The sequence below is a fragment of the Apium graveolens genome, chromosome 6 (assembly GCF_009905375.1).
Source record: "Apium graveolens cultivar Ventura chromosome 6, ASM990537v1, whole genome shotgun sequence".
In the NCBI taxonomy this organism is placed as follows: domain Eukaryota; kingdom Viridiplantae; phylum Streptophyta; class Magnoliopsida; order Apiales; family Apiaceae; genus Apium; species Apium graveolens.
In genome coordinates, this window is record NC_133652.1 from 160,657,395 (window position 1) to 160,673,429 (window position 16,035).

The following is a 16,035-nucleotide window of genomic DNA, read 5'->3' on the forward strand; positions in this document are numbered from 1 at the left end:
GTTGGGTCTACATTAAACAAAGGCCCAAGTGTAAGCACATTTTAACAGCGCCTCCATTCCCGGCAATAACCAAAATTGGAGGAATAGTTTTATCGGGTTAAGGTGGTAGCCTCAAATCCATTCACTTAACCCCCGAGGAAACTATCATTTATGATGAGCTTACTCGGGATGACGGTGCCAATATTAGCTAGACTCTTTTAGAGGGGTTCTCCCTCATCCACGTGGGGCTATCCTCTGTTTCTCAACAGGGTATTTTTCTTCCCTTCTCATTTTTATTTTTTTTCATGCATTATTGACACCACTTATTTTGTTTTTTCTCTTGTTTTGCAGCTGCTAACAAGATCAACGAGGATAATGTGCCTCTCGTTGAGGAGACTGCCAGGATGAAGAAGGGTCGCCTTGCGGGCCTGGATACTTGAGGAACGACTACGGATCCTAGCTTCCTACGGAAGCATAAGGAGCCCATGGTGGAGGTTCCGACTGAGGGAGCTGAGGGCCACAGTGCCCCTATCACTACTGTTGCTCCTGTCTCTGCTGCTACGGGCGCCTTTCAGCCTCTCTGGGGATTCCACCGAGGGGATACCGTTTTTCGATCCATGAAGCACGCCTGGGATTGGTCTTACCATGGCGTAACTCCCAAGGACTTCACCGATGTCGTGGCTACTCCTGACTTGGAGAGGATAAAGCTCATGGGAGCTCAGTCCTTAGCCTCAGTATGATTATTTCTTAAAATTTTTCTTTCTTACTTGTAGTTTTCACTTGCCTTACACTTTTGTTTATTGTTTCATTTCAGTCTAACGCCTACTTCCAAGGCGCTGTGAGGCAAGCTAAATAATGGAAGAGGGCCTCTGACAAAGCTGATAATGCCCTCAGGAGGCAGCAGAAGAAGTACGCCACTTTGGAGTGGAAGCTGAAGCGTAAGGAGGAGGAGCTCGGAGAGTCCAACGCTGAGCTGGTGGTGTTAAGGGCGGAGAAAGATAAGGAGATTGAAAACTATTTGGACTCGGAGGAGTTTACCCAGTCCATGAGGGTGAGAGACGATTCAGTCTTCCCTGGGTTTTTTAGGACTGGCTGGGACACGACCCTTGGGACCGTGAATGAGGCATGTCCTGATATTAACCCGGCGGACTATGTCTGTCCCGATGATGAGGCTTTACTGCAGAGGTTTCGTACCCGAGTGGTTGTCTCAGATCGTATCCCTCAGGACACGCTTCTTCCTCCTCCCGAGTTGTCTTCCGGGCCTGCTGAGGATGATAGCTCTTCCTCCTCCGAGATGACAGAGACTTCCAGCGAGAGCGGAGGAGATGATCATGTGGATGCCGAGGGCACATCTGCTCCTTAGAGCTTTTCCAGCCCTGCGTGGCTTATCTATTTTATCTTGGCTTTGAGACTTTATTTATCAGACTTTGTATTATTTATTTGAACTTGTTTCATTTATCGAACTTTATGCTTTCATCTCATGCACTTAGTTTACTTATTTCGTTACTGGAATTCAAAACATATTTTGAAAACTTTCTGAATTTCACAAATTATTGGGATTCATCCCTTATACCAGTCTTAATAAACCTCAAAACAAAACTAAAATATGTAAATCCTAAGCAAGCAAAGCTTCAAGGTGCTTTTCAACCTACTTGTCATCTTGACAAGTGAGAATCATGCTCAACCGTTTCACACATAGTAAATCTTCAGGTTTTGTGCATGCCAAGTTCTCGGGACTTCAAAACCATCCATAGTTTCAAGCTTGTAGGTCCCTCTACCTTGAACACTCTTGACCTTGTATGGCCCTTCCCAATTTGGGGCAAGCTTCCCTTTCTGCCCTACACCAGAAGCTTCCACCTTCCTTAAGACTAAGTCACCCTATTTGAAGAACCTTTCTTTAACCCTTATGTTGTAGTAGAATGAAGCCTTTTTCTGATATTCCACTATCTTCGCATGTGCATCATCTCGCACTTCATCAATTAGATCTAGGGCTAACCTTTGCCCTTCCTCATTTTCCTCAGCATTGAAAGTTTGAATCCTGGGGGAGGAATGTGATATCTGTACAGGAACAAATGTTTCTGCCCCATATGCTAACATGAAGGGAGTTGCTCCAGTCGTGACTCTACAGGTAGTCCTATAGGCCCATAGTATTGGGAGTATTTCATCCACCCAGTTATTCCTCGATTTCTCGATCCTCTTCTTTAGTCCATCCAGGATTATTCGATTTGCCACTTCCGCTTGCCCTTTGGCTTGCGGGTGAGCCACAGAGGTGAATCGTAACTCAATTTCATTCTCCTCACAATACTTCTTAAATTCCTCATTGTTGAATTGTGTTCCATTGTCAATGACTAGGATGCGGGGAATTCCATACCGGCACATGATATTTTCCCACAGGAATTGTGCAACCTGCTTAGTTGTGATTCTGGCCAAAGTCTTGGCTTCAATCCACTTAGTAAAATAATCAATGGCTACAATTAGGAACTTCCTTTATGCCATGGCCATGGGGAAAGGCCCCAGTATATCCATTCCTCACATAGCAAAGGGGATGGGCGAATTGATGGAGGTCAGCATCTCGTGGGGTTGTCTAATGACAGGTGCATGCTTCTGACAACGGTCACACTTTTTTCACATATTCTTTGGCATCAACCATCATTTCTGGCCAATAGAAGCCTAAACGGGTTATCTTATGAGCTAGGGCCCTGCCCCCCAAGTGTTGCCCACAGATACCTTCATGCACTTCTTCAAGAGCCAAGCGTGCCTCATCGGGCCTGAGACATCTTAGGTAAGGAACTACATAAGATCTTTTATACAAAATTCCATCTTTCAAGGAGTATCTTAATGCTCGAACAGCCAACTTCCGTGCTTCAGTAGCATTATTATGCAACCAACCGATTTGAATATGAGTCTTAATGGGATCTATCCATGACGTCCCCAGACCTATATGAGCTACAAGCTTAACATCAATGCTCCGTGTCTTCAGAACGCGGAAGTACACTTCCGCAACTTTCCTCTATCTCGGATGAAGCAAACTTTGATAAGGCATCTGCCTTAGCATTTTCCTCCCTTGGAATGTGCTCAACATGGAATTCATCGAATTGGGTCATCAAAGCCCTTACTCGGCGGACATATTTAGCCATCGTATCATCCCTTGCCTCAAACTTTCCCTTCACCTGGGATATAACTAACTTCGAGTCTCCACAGACCTTCAAGTTCTTGACTCTCAGTGTCCCTGCTAGGCCAAGGCCAGCTATCAGAGCTTCATATTCTGCCTCATTATTTGTAGTCGGGAAGTCTAACTTCATGGCATACTCAATCAAGAACCCATCAGGGCTTTGTAAAACCAAACCTGCTCCACTTGAATTTATTTTTGATGCTCCATTAAAATAGAGAACCCAATATTCTTTCTCCTTATCATCTTGTTCCTTGTCCCCCTTATCAACTTCCTTGTCTTGAGGTATGGTATCCTCCTACCCCCCGACTTCTTGGTTGGATATGGTACATTCCACCATGAAGTCAGCCAATGTTTGGGCTTTTATTGCCGTTCGTGGCTTATACTTGATATCGAATTCTCCCAGCTCTATTGCCCACTTGATCAACCTCCTACTAGCCTTGGAATTATGAATGATACTTCTCAGGGGTTGATTTGTTAGCACCTCAATCTTATGAACCTAGAAGTAAGGACACAACTTTCTCGAAGCTATTACCAAGGCTAAAGCAAACTTCTCAATAGTTGAATAATTCAACTCAGCTCAATGCAAAATTTTTACTGACATAGTACATGGGTTTCTGGATTTTTAGTTCCCCCTTAACCAATACAGCTCTCAAGGCACTCTCTGAAATGGCCAAGTATAAGTATAAAACTTCATTCGAAACTGGCTTGGCCAGCAACGGGGCCTGAGCTATATATTTCTTTAATTCCTCGAATGCCTTCTGGATTTCTTCACTCCATACAAAATCCTTAACTTTCTTTAAAGACTTGAAGAACGACAAACACTTATCTCCAGACTTTGAGATGAATCGTCCCAATACAGCAACCCTTCCAGTAAGCTTTTGAACATCTTTGATAGTTTTTGGGGGCTCCATGTCCAGGATTGCCCTTATTTTATCGGGATTGGCCTCGATTCCTCTCTTGGAGACCATCAATCCCAAAAAATTTCCAGATCCTACTCCGAAAGCACACTTTGTAGGATTCAACATCATCTTATGGTATCTCAGGACCTCAAAAGCTTCCCTCAAATGGGTTATATGGTCAGTCTTCACTAGACTTTTGACTAACATGTCATCAACATAAACTTCCATGGTCTTGCCAATAAGATCCTTAAAAATTTTATTTACCAACCTTTGATAGGTGGCTCCTGCATTCTTGAGACCAAATGTCATAACAAGATAACAATAAACACCAAAGTCAGTGATGAATGATACCTTTGGGATGTCGTCCTTGTGCATCTTGATCTGATTATATCCACTAAATCCATCCATGAAGCTCAGCATCTCATGTCCAACAATGACATCTATCAAAGTATCTATCGTTGGCAACGGGAAACAGTCCTTAGGGCATGCGTCATTCAGATCAGTAAATTCCACACACATCTTCCATTTTCCATTGGCCTTCTTCACCATTACAGGGTTTGCTAACCATTCTGGAAATTGTATCTCCTCAATGAAACCAGCCTTTAAGAGCTTCTCTACTTCCAGTTTTATAGCTTCTTGCCTCTCTGGGATAAAAATTCTTTTCTTTTGCTTCACCGTTTTCCAACTCGGATCCACATTCAGCTTGTGAGTAATTAGTTCCGGGTCTATGCCTGGCATATCAGCTGCCGACCATGCAAACACATCACTATTTTCTTGCAAAAATTTCACTAACTTCCCTCTAAGGGGCTCCTCTAGTGTGGCTCCAACAAAAGTAACTTTCTCAGGATCCTCAGGAGCTAAAGGAATCGAAACCAAGTCTTCAGCTGGCTTCCCTCTTTTCTCATCATTCTCTCGAATATCCAGATCTTCAATAGGCAGGACTTGCCCCCAACTCCATCTGCCCTCAGAGAGGCTACATAACAACTTCTAACCATTTTTTGATCTCCTCTCTCTTCTTCAATCCCATTCAGGGTGGGAAACTTCATAACTGAATGGTAGAAAGAAGGGACTGCCTTGAAGGCATGTATCCCTGTTCTCCCCATGATAGCATTGTAAGTTGAACTAGCCTTCACTACCACAAAGTCCAACATCTGTGTTGCTTGCCTTGGTTCCAGTCCTATGGTTGTTGGCAACTTGATTATCCCTTCCACGGGGCACTCCACTCCCGCAAATCCATATATCGGCATGTCGGTTGGGGTCAATTGGGAGTCATTATATCCCATCCTTAAAAAGGTGTCATGGAGCAAGATATCCACTAAAACACCATTATCCACAAGGACCCTCTTAACCGGGCTTTTTCCTATTATAGGTGTTATGACCAATGGGTCATCATGAGGAAATTTCACACCCTCTAGGTCAGAATCATCAAAAGCCATTGTTACTCCTGTCATGGCTCTCTTCAGGGCTTCTCCAACAATATGCATAACCTCCCTGACATAAGCTTTCCTGGAGTTCTTGAATAATCCAGCAGCAGTCGGTCCTCCAAAAATCATGTTTATTATAGGTCCTCGGGGTCGTGGTCCTCCACAGATTGTATTTATCACCGATCCCCTAGGTTGGGGATTCCGTCCCTGATCATCTTGGTCCCTCCTACGATCTTCGAAGTTCTTTCTTCCATTGTTACTCCTATCTCTTCCTTCCCCAGTGTACTTGTTCAATCTTCCTTTCCGAATGAGGAACTCTATTTCATCTTTCAGTTGCCTACATTCATCGGTGCCATGACCAACATCTTTGTGAAATCTACAATATTTGCTCTTGTCTAGCTTGGCTGGATCTGCCTTCAAGGGTTTAGGCCAACGAATATCTTGGTTTTTCTCGATTTCCATCAAGATCTGGCTTATAGGAGCGTTCAACTTAGCATATTCAACGAATTTTTGTCCAGGTCCTCCCTTCTTAGGGGTTGAATCGGGATTTTGCTCAGTTCTAGGATACTTGTCCTTAGCGATATACTTCTGATCAGTTTTCCGCTTCTTGCCTCCAGCGGGTTCGTTGCTCACTACGGTCTTCCTCATGCTCTCTTCCACCTTGATGTACTTCTCGGCCCTATCTTGGAGCTGCAACATGCTCTCAGGGGGCGCTTGGCCAAGGACATCTTGAAGAACTCGTCCCTAGTTCCCTGTTATAGTGCTATCATGGCTACCTTGTCATCAAGGTCCGGGACTTTTAAAGCTTCCTTCGTGAAATGATTCAGGTAGTCTCTCAAGGATTCCTTTGCTCCCTGCACAATGCTCATGAGGGATGCTAAACTTTTCTCATGCACTCTCCCACTGATGAACTACTTAATAAAAGCCTGACTTAATTCTTTGAAGGACCCGATAGACTTTTGGGGGCAGACGACTATACCATCTTTGAGCCATACCCGACAGGGTTTGAGGAAAGGCCCGACACTTAATAGCGTCGTTCATGAGCTGCAATAATAGTGCATTGGAGAATGTCCTGACATGATTAGCGGGATCTTCCGTGCCATCATAAGCTTTGATAGTGGGCATCCGGAACTTTCTTGAGATATGGGCATTCATTATCTCTTCAGTGAATGGTGGAGTAGGATCATCAGGATCTCCAAGGGGAAGAAGATTGCTTGGATCAACTCTTGGGACTACAACCATTCTTTATGTCGGACCATCCAGGTCTATAATTGAGGGAGGATTTCTCCCCCTAGGTGGTAATGGGGGCCTGGGAACCTGGTGCACCTCCAAGTCATGCTTCAGCCTTCAGCCTTTGAATCTCAGCCTCATGGGCCTTGATTCTCTCCTGCACTTCTTGGGTATTCACCCCTCGGGTGCTCCTAGGGCGTTGGTTACCATCAGCCATCGACTCTTTGCCAACACGTCTTCTTCTTGGGGCCACTTCGTCATCCGAAGATTCAGAATCTCTCTCAGTATAAGGACCAGAAAATTCCTGGTCCTCTGGGATAGTAGCCAAACCTTATATGTAGGGGGTGTTTGCCCCCGCGCTTCACGCCGTCCAGCATGTCCACTTCCTCCAACCTCAGGGTAAAGGGGCATCCCATAAGGGGGGTTAATGGTTATAACAGTTGAATATTCATACCCAATGGGTCGAGAATTCACAGGTGTATGTAGTTGTTAAAGTTGGGGATTCGTACCTTGAAGAGCCGTGGGAATCGTCCCTTGAGGTTGAGGTTCAATTTCCCCTACCTGGGCTCCTCCTTGGGTGATGGCATAGGTTGAATGCGGAGGCACCTCCACGGTTGACGAAATCGTTTTGGTTGTCCCCGCGGGTGTCCCTCCTTCAAGGACGCTGCTTGTTTTCCGTGTTCTCGCCATGGTTGTTGTTGTGCTTTCCTATAGACGGCGCCAAATGTTATGGATCAAAAACTAAGGTATAATAATTGATGTATCTATTACTAAGGAACATGAGCTTCAAGGCTCGATTTGACTGCTCTTGTGTTTCGTGACTCGATCTGCCTTAACAAGATGCCTACGTACCTTGCTGATTGTCATGGATCAAGTCAAAATACGTAGTTCTGATTTGTGGGGTGAGGCCCCTTATATAGATGTTGGGAGTCCTTAAATTGGACTTGGGTTAGGAGACTTTGTTGTCTAGTCTCAGAATTAGAATGGACTTTGGAGTCCTAGGAAGTAGGAAGCTGATTCTTTATCCCATGAGGTTCCTTGGAGGCCAATCCAAAAGGATTTATATCCCCACTATGACTTATCTTAATAGCTGTTTTTCTCCCTTATTAATTAATTATGAAATTAATTGATATTCAGGGTTTTAGGCCTTCTTTGTTCCATCAGGCCTGATCTGGTCCATTAGGCCTGATCAATGTGTTAACCTTTTTGGTCTAAATGTCATACATCTTCTTATTGGGCTTCGTGGCCCAAGTCATGTGTAAGTAATGTAACATTAATTACGTAATCAGGATTTATTTATTCCCTATCACCAATCTTTCAAGCTTTTATTCCAGCACATCCTAAATACCATATTTAGCATCAAAATAATGCTAATTCACCTGATTCATGAAATGAAAACACGTTAAAACACAAATAACTTGAGTACAAATACACCAACTCAAAGCTTATTAGAGCATAAATAAGTGTCATAAATGCCACTAAACACATCCCCAAACTTGAATCGATGCTTGTCCTCAAGCATAAACAGACTCAAAGAACAAGAAATAAAAATGCATGAATGCAATGATCCCCAAATAATAACTAAACCAAAAAACTAGCAACACCTCAGCAAATGCAATTATTCGCATAAAGATCCATCAAATCTCACAAATCAATCTACACACCAGAGACGTGCGTGTGTGCAAATGCTTACAGATATACTATCATAACTAGATCGACAATTATAAGTCACTACTTATCAAAACAATCGCAAGTTTATAAATAGAATAAAAGCTAGACTCAAAATAACTTATAACACTTCAATTCTTATCTCGGAGTTAACATGGATTCACGCTTTTATTCACAACAAAACAACACTTATATCGGATTCGTGCAGTGAGTGAGGTCCATAAAAGATTTATACAATAGTACCCATGTAGCGAGCGTTAGGTTAGCGGATCCCAGACTATAGAAGCCTTAGGTCACTAGGCACAAAGTCCCCTAAGAACTTAATAACTCGAGTACTAAAGAGCCCACCCGTGATCAATTATACATCACACTTATTCTTTTTTTTCTCTTTTTTCTATATTCTTTTTCTCTTTTTTTTTTCAATTTCTGAATGAGTGTGTTTCGCTCCATCTCATTCAACCCTAGACTACTCATAGGAATATGAGCCGGCTACTAGCCATTTGAAAACTAGCCTCACAACTAGCAATGTAATCCAATTTCTCCAATTTCTAAATATCCATGTCTTTTATTATTAAGAGAATACCCTACATTCTAAATATAAACAAGCGATTAAACCTCGACAAACCAACAAATCATGACTATGATCTAGCACTATAGCAACCTATAAGACTTAGTGAAATACAAATGTCTCTAGCATGCAAATCAATCCAATAAGACTCAACATTACTAAATACGACATCACTACACTAGCATCAATATCACCAATTAATCGGAAAATTATCTAAGGGAATCATAATATAATGCAAATGCATGAAACTACATGAACAAACTATCATAAAAACTACCAAAAATAAACTACCAAAAATAAAAAAAAAATTATAAAAAAACTACATGGCAAAATATGTGCAACTATATGAAATAAAACTATCATGATCATGCAAACTATATGAGACTCACACAAACATATTTCTTTAACTACTACCCCCAAACTTAAAATATTCACTGTCCTTAGTGAAGGTAATAGTAAGGAATCAGGCATACCTATTCTGAATCAGAATCCTCACCCTCAAAGGGTGGAGTATCAGGTGTGTCCGGAGGTGGATACACGAAATCCTCACCAAAAACTGGCCACTGAATGTCAACTCCGGTGGCTCTAAATGCAGTCCCAAGTGCCTGGGTGAGATCGCGTGCAAACTGACAGTGGATGTCGTGCATCGCATTCATCCTCCTTGCAAGACACCTATACTGCGTCGAACTCAAACCAGCTCCCATCTCTGCTCCTGCTGCCTCCCCTTACTGCTGTTGCTGTGATGGACCGACCTCCTCTCCATACTGAGCTCTCCAAGCTGCTCAGCTTGCCTGCTGCGTACCACCAGCATACATCTGATCGCGGGGAACACCACCTGGAAGATGATCAAACGTGTAACCAAGCCCCTTAGGATCGGGCTTTTCTCCTCCCCACTCTTGCATGCTGTGTAGCGTAGAACTGCCAATAGGAGCACTGAGAATCTGAAGCTGCTCATGTGTGGGCTAATGAACACCAACTGCCATGCACAACTTCGTCACAATGGACGCATATGGAATCTCCCCAGTAGTACCTCCTCTCAAAAACCTCAGGATCCCCTGATATATCACCATCCCCAAATCAATGTAATCACCCTGCAGAATACCCCAAAGCAGATGAGCACGCTCTGCCGTAATCTCATGCACATGCGAAGATGGCATGATGTTAGCACAAATAAACGAGTTCCAAGCCCATTCATACTTTTTCATGCATAAAGCAGGGAACGTGGAGTAATCATTAGTGCCCTTCTTGAACTTCTAATGAGTCTCAGGCACACAGAGAGTAGCAACGACGAGATCCAAATCGAAGTCCTCAGTAGTCTTATCGTTCCAAGTGTCCTGGCCCACCTTCCTCGTAGGCTGCTCAATCACTGTCCTGATAGCCTCAGCATTGTACTCAACAGTCCTCCCCCTCACCACTGTAAAACCATTCTTCTCCGCCTTGGCATTGGCATAGAACTCCCGCACAACACTCATGAGCACAGCATCAGGTGCCTCACAAAAAGGAACCCAACCCATCTCCAACAGCCTACCATATTTTCCCGATGGCAGAAATCCTCTCTCCTTAGCAATAGGCTTCGAGAGAAGCCTCATGTACTCCTCCTCAGCCTCAGGAGTAGAGAATCTGGGCCTCACACCACTCGTAGTAGAAGAATCAGTGGCGTTGCTTCCAACTTGATTCTTTGTCTTTTGGGTGCCATCGGATTGAAAAAGAGCGAATCAAAGCTTAAGTGTTTAGAGAGAATATGTGTTTGAGAGTTTGTGAATTGGTGGAGAAGATGTATGCAAGTGTTAGTATTTATTGGTGGAGGGGTGTGAATTTGATAAGGAATAGAAGTGAGAATTGATTATGGGAATCGTGAGAATAATGGAATTGATTAGGAGAGGGAAATATGGGATGTGGAAGAGTAAAAATCGGGTTAGAATTGATTTTGGAATTAAAATCCCAATTTTCTCTAATAAAATAGCTGTTTTTTTTTCTGAACAGGGACTTGGCGCGGCCGCGCAGGACAGTGCGGGCGCGCTCACATTCTGGAAAACCGGCGGGGCTGCGCGCTTGGTTACTAGAAACGCGGGCGCGCCCAGCTTCTGTACTTGGCCCCGATTTTTTTCATTTTTCTAATTTTTTTTGTGACTTTTCTCTTTTTTCTTACTTCCTCTACGTACTAATGTACAACAAACTTGGGTTGCCTCCTAAGAAGCGCTTCTTTTACATCGCTAGCTCGACATAGAGTCTTGAGATCAAGTGGACAATAAAATGGCACTAACCACCTCGCGGTTCTGTATCACCATAATAGTGCTTCAACAGTTGACCATTTACCTTGTATGCTTGGCCCAGATCATTCTCAAAAATTTCCACCGCTCCATGTGGAAACACAGTTTTGATTATAAAGGGCCCTGGCCATCTTGATATCAACTTTCCAGGAAAAAGACGGAGATGAGAGTTGAATAAAAGAAATTGTTGCCTCGGCATAAATTTCTTGAGAACTAGACCCCGATCGCGCCACCTCTTGACTTTCTCCTTGTACATTTTATTGTTCTCGTAAGCTTGAAGTCGAAATTCGTCAAGTTCATTCAATTGAAGCATCCTTATCTTTCCAGCTGCATCCAAATCCAGATTCAATTTTTTTAAAGCCCAATAAGCCTTATGCTCGAGCTCCACCGGCAAATGACACCCCTTACCATAAACCAACTGAATGGCGACATTCCCAATGGAGTCTTATATGCTGTTCTATACGCCCAATCAGCTTCATCAAGCTTCAAAGACCAATCCTTCCTTGATGGACATACCACTTTCTCTAAAATGCACTTTATCTCTCTATTAGATACCTCAGCTTGACCATTTGTCTGAGGATGATAAGTCGTAGCAATGTGATGATTCACATTATAACTCTTCATCATGGCGGTGAACTTGCGGTTGCAAAAATGCGACCCCTCATCACTGAGTATGACTCTTGGAGTCCCAAACCTTGTGAATATCTGCTTGTGAAGAAAATTAAGCACGACTTTCACATCGTTCATTGGAAATACCTTAACTTCAACCCATTTTGACACGTAATTAACCGCCAACAAGATATACTGATTTTTGCAAGACGAGACAAATGGTCCTATGAAGTCAATTCCCCAAACATCGAAGACCTCAACCTCGAGAAGCACATTAAGAGGCATTTCATCCTTCTTAGACATATTACCCACATGTTGACATTGATCACATTTCAAAATGAACTGATGCGCATCTTTAAATAATGTTGGCCAAAAGAAACCTGCTTGAAGAACATGAGCTGCTGTCTTTTCTCTACCATAATGTCCTTCATAAGCCATTGAGTGGCAATCTCGCAAGATTCCCCCCGTTTAGCTGTAAGGAATACATCTCCTGATGATTTGGTCAGCTCCTTGGCGAAAAAGAAACGGCTCATCCCACATATATACTTTACTTCATGTAAAAACTTCTTCCTTTGAGCATAAGATAAGTCGGAAGGCATGATGTTACTCATAAGGTAGTTCACAATATCTGCAAACCACGGCTCTTCTTCTTACACTCCAAACAGCTGCTCTTCGGGAAAAGACTCATTTATCAAGGTCTTATCCAATGAAGTAGCATTAGGATTCTCTAAACGTGAGAGATGATCAGCGACTTGATTTTTAGTTCCTTTTCTATCCTTGATCTCTAGTTCAAATTCTTGGAGCAAAAGAACCCATCGAATCAATCTAGGCTTCGAGTCCTTCTTTGAAACAAGATATCGAATGGCGGCGTGATCAGTGAAAACTGTCACATTAGTCCCAAGTAGATAAGATCGAAATTTCTCAAAACCATAGACAATAGCCAAAAGTTCTTTCTCCGTAGTAGTGTAATTCAGTTGGGCACCATTTAGAGTCTTACTTGCGTAGTAGACTACATGAAATATGTTGTTCTTCCTTTGCCCTAGAACTGCTCCAACTGCATAATCACTTGCATCACACATTATCTCAAAAGGTTCATTCCAATTAGGTGTAGTTATGACCGGTGCCAAGATTAGACTCTTCTTCAATTTCTCAAGAGCCGCAAGGCACTCGTCATCAAACTTGAAAGGGACATCTTTCTTTAGTAAACTGCACAATGGCTTTGAAATTTTCGAGAAGTCTTTGATAAAACGCCTGTAGAAACCCGCGTGACCAAGAAAACTGTGAATTCCCTTAACAGAAGTAGGTGGGGGAAGATTCTCAATGACCCCCACCTTGGCCTTATCCACCTCAAGACCCTTACTAGAAACCTTGTGCTCGAGAATTATGCCTTGACGCACCATAAAGTGACATTTCTCCCAATTGAGAACCAGATTGGTCTCAACGTACCTCTTGAGAACGTGTCCAAGATTTTGCAAGCATTCATCAAAAGAATTGCCAAAGACTGAGAAGTCGTCCATGGACACTTCCACATTCTAGCCAATCATGTCAGAAAAGATTTCCATCATATATCGTTAAAATGTGGTTGGTGCACCACACAGACCAAAAGAAACTTGTCTAAAGGCGAACGTACCGAATGGACAGGTGAAGGTAGTTTTCTCTAGATCTTTTGGAGCAATACAAATCTGATTATAACCCGAACAACCATCCAGTGGACAATAGTACTCATGACCGACCAACCTGTCAAGTATCTGATCAATGAAGGGTAAGGAAAGTGATCCTTCCTAATGGCCGTGTTTAGCTTCCTGTAGTCCATACAGACTCTCCACCCAGTGACTGTCCGTGTAGGAATAAGTTCATGCTTCTCATTTGCTACCACAGTAATACCACCTTTCTTAGGTACACATTGAACTGGGCTTACCCATGAACTGTCAGAGATGGGATAAATGATCCTTACATTTAGCCACTTTAGAATTTCCTTCTTTACTACTTCTTTCATAATTGGATTAAGTCTTCTTTGCTGATCGACCGTAGGCTTGCTACCTTCTTCTAGCAGAATTTTATGCATGCAGTAAAAAGGGATGATTCCCTTGATATCTGCTATAGTCCATCCAATTGCCGATTTGAACTCTCTCAGAATTCTCAAAAGCTTTTCCTCATCGCTACCTGAAAGGTCAGATGCAATAATAACAGGCAGAGTAGATGCATCACCTAAAAAAGTATACCTCAAATGTTCAGGTAAAGGCTTAAGCTCAAGAGTAGGAGCTTCCTCAATAGAAGGCTTGAGGCATTTAGAAAAGGCATATCGATCTTCCTCTTCCAGGGAGACGTATTCAAATATTGCAATTGCTCATCACCTTCGTCATCTTCAATCTCTGAATTTCCCAACAAGGCTTTTTCTAAGGCATCAGACCTTGGCATTTGATCAAGTTCCGATGTGACCACCGAATCGACCAACTCGATTTTTAAGCACTCCTCATTATCAGTATGAAATTTCATAGCATTGAACACATTGAAAGTTACATCCTTATCCAACACTCACATTGTAAGCTCACCCTTCTGCACATCAATTAAAGTCTGGCCAGTTGCCAAGAAAGGCCTTCCCAAGATTATGGGAATCTTCTTATCCTCCTCGAAATCAAGAATGACGAAATCAGCAGGGAAGATGAGTTTATCCACTTTGACCAAGACATCCTCCACAATACCTCTTGGATATGTAATAGAACGGTCGACCAATTGCAAGGTCATGTAAGTTGGTTTGGGATCAAGTAAGTCCAATTGCTTGAAGATTGACAAGGGCATCAGATTGATGCTAGCTCCCAAGTCACATAAGCATCTGTCAAAAGACACTTTCCCAATAGTACATGGAATAGTAAAGCTTATTGGATCTTTAAGCTTCGGAGGCAACTTCTGCTGCAGCACAACACTGCATTCCTCCGTGAGAGCGACAATCTCTAAATCATCTAGTTTCACCTTCCGAGAGAGAATACCTTTCATAAACTTTGCATAACTAGGCATCTGCTCGAGAGCCTCAGCGAAAGGTATGTTGATATGAAGTTTCTTGAACACCTCCAGAAACTTCTCGAATTGCTTGTCCAGCTTTTTCTTCTGCAGCCTTTTAGGAAAAGGTGGTGGTGGATAGATCTGTTTCTCTCCTTTATTACCCTCAGGCAGAGTGTGCTCAACAGTAGTTTTCCTTATCAAAGCCTTAAGTTGGGAAGCTATAGCAGTTACTGCGTCCAACTCCAGAATTCCTGCTACTTTTCCCTGAGTCAGTCTCTGGGAAGGATTCTGGTACTCATTAGCAGCTATCAATTCAATAAGTTTATAAGCTTCATCACAGCTTTTAGCCCACAAGGCTCCTCCTGATGTTGCATCAAGCATGGGCCTAGAAGTAGGACCCAATCCATTGTAGAAACAGTTGATAATCATCCTATCGGGCATGCCATGGTGTGGGCACTTCCTTAGCATCTCCTTATATCAATCCCAAGCCTCACACAGAGATTCTCCAGTTTGCTGCATGAACTGGGTAAGAGCATTCCTGATTGCTGCAGTCTTCGCCATGAGAAAACATTTAGTGAGAAACTTTTGAGCAAGATCTTCCCAAGTTGTGATAGACCCTGCCGGTAGAGAGTGTAACCAGCACTTAGCCTTGTTTCTCAAAGAGAATGGAAAGAGTCACAACTTGATGGCATATTCAGTCACACCATTCAACTTGAAAGTGTTGTAGATCTCGATGAAATCCCTGATGTGCATGTTGGGGTCTTCAGTAGGAGATCCCCCAAATTGAACTGAGTTCTGTATCATCTGGATCGTGCTTGACTTGATCTCAAAAGTGTTAGCGGCGATGGATGGTCTAATGATGCTAGACTAGATGTCATTAATCTTAGGCTTAGAATAGTCCATCAAAGCCTTTGGATTTTCTGCTTGATCACCCATAGCTACTATAATTGGCTCTTCAACTTTCTCTTCTTCTTCTACTTTCCTTTCTTCCTCAAAAACTTCCCTACGATTTACCACAAGTTCTTCCTCGGCTTTATCCAGTGTTCTCTTATGAGTACGCGAACGCGTATGCATACACCCTCGCTAGATCACCTGAAATAAAACAAGGAAACAAATAAGTAACAATGTCTGAATCAATGAACTTAAACGACCACTGATGGAAAGCACATAAACTAGTAATTAACACTGCAGTTCCCCGGCAGCGGCGCCAAAAACT

The 16,035-nt window shown here is 42.8% G+C and overlaps 1 non-coding gene across 1 annotated transcript; it reads left to right on the forward strand.

Moving 5' to 3' along the window:
* The first annotated feature begins 15,258 nt into the window (after nt 1–15,258).
* On the forward strand, nt 15,259–15,365 carry LOC141670176 (small nucleolar RNA R71). Its single transcript, XR_012554418.1, has one exon. It is a non-coding gene; the product is annotated as a small nucleolar RNA R71 (small nucleolar RNA).
* Nucleotides 15,366–16,035: the final 670 nt, after the last annotated feature.